Raw genomic sequence first — 6,000 nt, forward strand, 5'->3', positions numbered from 1 at the left:
GCCTGCTGTTCCCTACTCTTCTGCTATTCACATTCTGAGACTCACTTCAGACTCAATCACCTGCTTCAGGGTATTTCTGCACAAGACTTTCCTCCCACTGGATGCATAGTACATTGGAGTGAAATGGTTCATTTCTGTGTTCTGAGGCAGCCACTGATTGCAAAGTCCCTGGGGGCTGGTTGCGGGGCTGGGGTCTTCCTTTACTGAATAAATTGAAAAAATGGCTGTATCTCCTTGCTTTCACCCTGGAATATATTTAGTGTTTTATTGTGGATGCTAATGGAGCATTGGGGTTCTACGGAAGAACTTAAGGCTTTGAAGCTTACTTTTTCAGAAACACATATATTCATCCAGGGTGACCAGACTTTAAAAATTGACTTTAAATTTATCTTTTAAAATATTAAAAAAAAAAACAAAATAAAATATTTATAATTGTTATTCTATTATAGATGTCGAAATTTTTCCCCTTTACTTTCCTTTGCCCACCCCAACCCCCTACTCCCACAGTCAATTCCCACACTTTTGTTCATGATCATTCATACATGTTCTTTGACTAGTCCCTTCCCTTCCTTCCTATTATTATTCCCCTTCCTGCTCTTCTCTGGTCATTGTCAGTCTGTTCCATGTTTCTATGCCTGTGGTTCTATCTTGTTAATTAGTTTATTTTGTTCATTGGATTCCTTTTATAGGTGAGATCATATGGTATTTGTCTTTCACTGACTGGCTTATTTCAGTTAGCATTATAGTCCCCAGTTCCATCCATGCTGTTGCAGAAGGTAGGAGTTCCTTCTTTCTTTCTGCTATGTGGTATTCCATTGTGTAAATGTACCACAGTTTTTTTTTTATCCATTCATCTACTGATGGGCACTTAGGCTGTATTCAACACTTGGCTATTTCAAATAGCACTGCTAGAAACATAGAGGTGTATAAGTTCTTTTGAACTGGTGATTCAAGATTCTTAGAGTATATTCCCAACAGCAGAATCACTGGGTCAAAGGCAGTTCCATTTTTTTTTTTTTTGAGAAAATTTCATTCTGTTTTCTATAGTGGCTGCACCAGTCTGCATTCCCATCAACAGTGCACAAGGGTTCCCTTTCCTCTGCATCCTCACCAGAACTTGTTGTTTATAGATTTATTAATGATAGCCATTCTGACCAGTGTGAGCTGGTATCTCATTGTGGTTATAATTTGCATCTCTAATGGCTAATGATGTTGAGTATCTTTTCACATATTTATGGGTCATCTGTGTGTCCTCCATGGAAAAGTGTCTATTCAGGTCATTTGCCTATTTTTAAAAAATCCTCATCTAATTATGTGTTTATTGATGTTAGAGGGAGAAGGGGAGAGAGAGAGAGAGAGAGAGAGAGAGAGAGAGAGAGAGAGAGAGAGAGAGAGAGAGAGAGAGAGAGAGAGAGAAGATTGAGAGAGATTGGTTGCCTCCCACATGCATCATGATGGGGGATGGAACCTGTAACCTTTTGGTGCCTGAGACGATGCTCCAACTAAGTCAACTGGCCAGGGCTGGCTCCAACTTTTGTAACTGCAGTTCATAATCATTGGCTAAGTGGACAAAGAACATTCTGTGTTCCCCATAGTCTTCATGAGTGGTGTTCTGTGGCTTTGTCCATGAGCTGGTGCAGAGGAACTTTGGGTGTGAGTAGGATTAGGCAGGTGGGCTCTGCGGGAAGCCTGGTGGGCTCAACCTTAGCTCTTCCACTTGCTTGAGACTGTTATTGAACATCTTACAGTCTCAGTTTCCTCACTGATATATAACAACATACTAATAATGGCATCTGGTGAACTCAGTACATACATAGTGGATCTCATCCTATAGTTTTGACTGTGCAACAGATTGGGTCACCTGGGGCATGTTACTTCCACTAATCTGCACATGGGAGTGCTGAGCTAAAATTGCAGCCCAGCTATCATACCTCAACACAAAAATTATAATTAAGCATACTAGTTGAGCAAATCATTTTGTTATTAAAAATGCAAAACCCAAGAAATATTCTTGTGCACCTGGGAGTCTGTGAACCTGTGTTAGGGCTGGGCACTACACTCACCCAAAGGCTGAAGTACAGCCTCTCTCTCTCTCTCCTTCCCTCTCTACCATCAGTAAACATATGCTTAGGTGAGGATTTTTTAAAAATGGGCTGTGAATGTGCAATGCACAGGGTTCTCAGGGATGGCTGCTAAAAACAGTCTGAGAATTAGTCACCTTTTTGCTTTTTAAAATCTTTTAATTTAAATATTTTTAAATTTATTGGGGTGACATTGGTTAATAAGGTTATATAGGTTTCAAGAGTACAATTCTATAATACATCATCTGTATATTGTATTGTGTCTTCACCACTCAAAGTTAGGTCTCCTTTGTCAGCACATAATTGACTCCCTTTACGTTTTTAATATATTTTAAAATTAACATTGGTTAATAAGATCATATTGGTTTCAAGTGTGCATTTGTATGATACATGATCTGTATTTTGCATTGTGTGCTTACCACATAAAGTCAAATCATCTTCTGTAACCATATATTTTCCCTCCCCCTTTATCTTTATACTTTTAATATATTAAAGTGTCTTCAAGGTTATCCATGTGATAAAGTCACTCTCATTTACTTATATTTCGGTAAGCATTTTTTTACAGTGGGAAAAATGGATGGAATTATATTAGTGTGCTGAAAATTGTGTAAATCAAGGAACACACTTAAACTGATCTGGAAAAATAAAGTTAAGGATCACTGAACTAGAAGACTTTTAATGGCCCTACTAACCCTAAAATCTGATATCCTATAATCCATAGCAATGATCCTGCTAGATCTTTGGCACTTCAGTATTACCATTACTACATATTGTTTTGGGTAAGAAGTGCTTTATTTCATTTTATTTTTTTGCAAATGGATCATTTTTCATTTTTTCACTCAGCCAATGCTTATGGGACAATGACAATGAGGCAGGCACTGCACTGGGTATTAGGGTGTCAACAGTGAGCATGACGAATGCATTTCCACTTTCTTTGAGCTTTCAGTCTACTGGGGAGGAAGGAATGACAATAAAGTGAAATAAAAGTTGGGGTAGTGGATGTCTAGGCTAGACTGGAAATCAATATAATCTAGGAAAATAGGATTTATTCCTGCTGAATTGAAACATTACTCCTTGGTATCTTAAATTTCTCTCCCTTTCTCTCTGACTAAAAAATATTCCAGCACAGTGTTCCCAACATTCTTTATATATTGTCCTTTGCTTCATCTCACCCTTATTACTGGGGTTGTGCCTCCTTGTACCAGCTAAAAAGCTCTTTCCATATTTCTATTATTTATAGGCTGCTATGTTTCCCCCTTTGCTCTCACTATTCATCACCCAGACATGCTACACATAGTTAGTTATTTTAATCTTTCCTAGTAAATCAATTCTCCCAACCTCCCCACCATTTTTATTACTCTTCTCTGATCTCCTTTCAGCTTTTCTATATCTTTATGGTATTGAAGTGTCTGGAATTTAATGTAATTTTCCATGTGGGGTTGCAGAGAGGCTATTAAAGAGAAACTCAACTCTGTTCATTCATGATGGAACTATTGGGAACAAAGCTCCAAACTGCATTAGCCCTTTTGCTCCTGTATCACCTCTATGAACTCATATCTAATGTTTTTTTCTCCATCATCCCACCAGCTCTTTTTCATGGCCTTCATGGCTGTTCAGTGGGTAGAATGGGCCTTGTTTCTATAATTGTTTCACTAACTGCTAGCTTCTAGTCCAGAATTGGCACTGAGAGTCAGAGGAAGAAAACTAAGGACAAAGCCACTAAAACAGAGCCAGTCTAGTAGTATAATATAGTGATACTAGCTGCTGTGGGAAAAGACTGACTGTGTGCTACAAGACATAGTTATTTACTCATCATAATCATGAACTGAGGAACCTGAGGCTCAGAGATGTTAGTTGAGTATGGGAAGTCACCCAGCTAGAGACAACACAGTTGGGTTTGAATTCCAGTCAGCCTGATTACATGCCTTTGCTCTTGGGAACTTGGGGTGAGAAGATGCAGGTGGCAGTCACAGAAGGTTGCACGAGGGCTGTCAGAGAGCTCTGGAGTAAAGTACACCTTCATTGTTGACTCACTGAGGCATCATGGCCAACACTGTATGGGCCTCACTGCCTCATCGACTGAGGTCTTCATATAAGTGAGTGAAGGCTAAGGCTCTGGATGTAGTAGATACTCAATAAATGTCATCACTCTTCCACCTCCCTCAACTTCACTGCTCAGAAAGTGGATTTGGGAGTTACCCAAGTGACAATAAATACAAAATTTAGTAAGACAAGACCTGTCAGCAGATATTTCAAAATTTTAATTCTAAAGGGATAGAATTAGCCAGTCTCCAGTCTCTGAGGACATTTCTAGAAGGAGCATTACTTCAAGTGGATCTTTTTTTTATATTTACCATTCAGTTACTCTTGTATTTACTTTTTTCTTTTGCATTTTAATTTTTAATTAATTTTTTATTTTTCTATTACAGTTGTCCCACTTTCCCCCCCATTGCTTCCCCCATCATTCTGCCAACCCCTTTCCCCATAGTCAATCCCCATGTCTATGTCCACAGGTCATTTATACTAGTTCCTTCACTAGACCCTTCCCCTTCCTTCACCCATTCTCCCCCTCTATTTTCCCCTCTGGCCACTGTCAGTCTGTTCCTTGTTTCCTGCCTCTGGTTCTATTTTGCTCCTTCGTTTGTGTTATTCATTAGTTTCCCGTATTAGGTGATATCATATGGTATTTGTCTTTCATTGCCTGGCTTATTTTGCTAAGCATAATACTCTCAAGTTGCATCCATGTGTTCGCAAATCGTAAGAGTTTCTTCTTTCTTTCTATTGCATAGTATTCCATTGTGTAAATGTGTCACAGTTTTTTAAACCATTCACCTACAGATGTGCTGTTAGGCTGTTTTCAGCACTTGTCCGTTGTAAATAGCACTGCTATGAACATAGGGGTGCATAGGTTCTTTTGAATTGGTGTTTCGAGGTTCCTCAGGTATAATCCTAGCAATGGAGTTGCTGGATCAAAGGCAGTTCCATTTTTAGTTCAATGAGGAAATTCCATACAGTTTTTCATAGTGGCTGCACCAGTCTGCATTCCCACCAACAGTGTACTAGGGTTACCTTTTCTCCACATCCTCACCAGCACTTGTTGTTTGTTGATTTGTTGATGATGGCCATTCTGACCAGTGTGAAATGGTATCTCATTGTGGTTTTTATTTGCATCTCTCTGATGGCTAGTAATGTTGAGCACTCTTTCATATGCCTAGGACCTTCTGTATGTCCTCTTTGGAGAATTGTTTGTTCAGGTCCTTTGCCCACTTTTTAAATTAGATTGTCTGGCTTCTTGGTGTTGTGTCATTTAAGTTCTTTATCTATTTTGTAGATCAAACCCTTGTCTGAGGTATTATTGGCAAATATGTTTTCCCATATAGTTGGTTCCCTTTTCATCTTGCCGATATTTTCTTTTACTAAGCAGAAACTCTTTAGTTTGATGTAGTCCCATTTTTTTATTCTTTGCTTTATTTCCCTTGCCCTAGGAGATATATTGGTAAAAATATTTCAACCTGTGATATCTGAAAATTTCCTGCATATGTTTTCCTCTAGGACTTTTATGGTGTCATGTCTTACATTTAAATCTTTGATCCATCTTGAGTTTATTCTGGTGTATGGTGTAAATTGGTTGTCTAGTTTCATTTTTTTTGCATGTCCCTGTCCAGTTCTCTTAGGACCATTTCTTGAAGAGGCTCTTTTCACTCCATTTTATGTTCCTTCCCCCTCTGTAAAATATTAGTTGTCTATAGAGACCTTGATGTATTTCTCCTCTCTCTATTTGGTCCCATTGATTTAAATGTATATTCATATGTCAGTATCAGACTGTTTTGATTACAGTGGCCTTGTAGTATGGTTTGATATCAGGTATTGTGATTCTTCCTACTGTGTTCCTCCTCAAGTTTGCTGTGGCTATTCAGTG

Source organism: Furipterus horrens, unplaced genomic scaffold (genome assembly GCF_987537825.1).
Source record: "Furipterus horrens unplaced genomic scaffold, mFurHor1.1.pri manual_scaffold_4, whole genome shotgun sequence".
NCBI classification, from domain to species: domain Eukaryota; kingdom Metazoa; phylum Chordata; class Mammalia; order Chiroptera; family Furipteridae; genus Furipterus; species Furipterus horrens.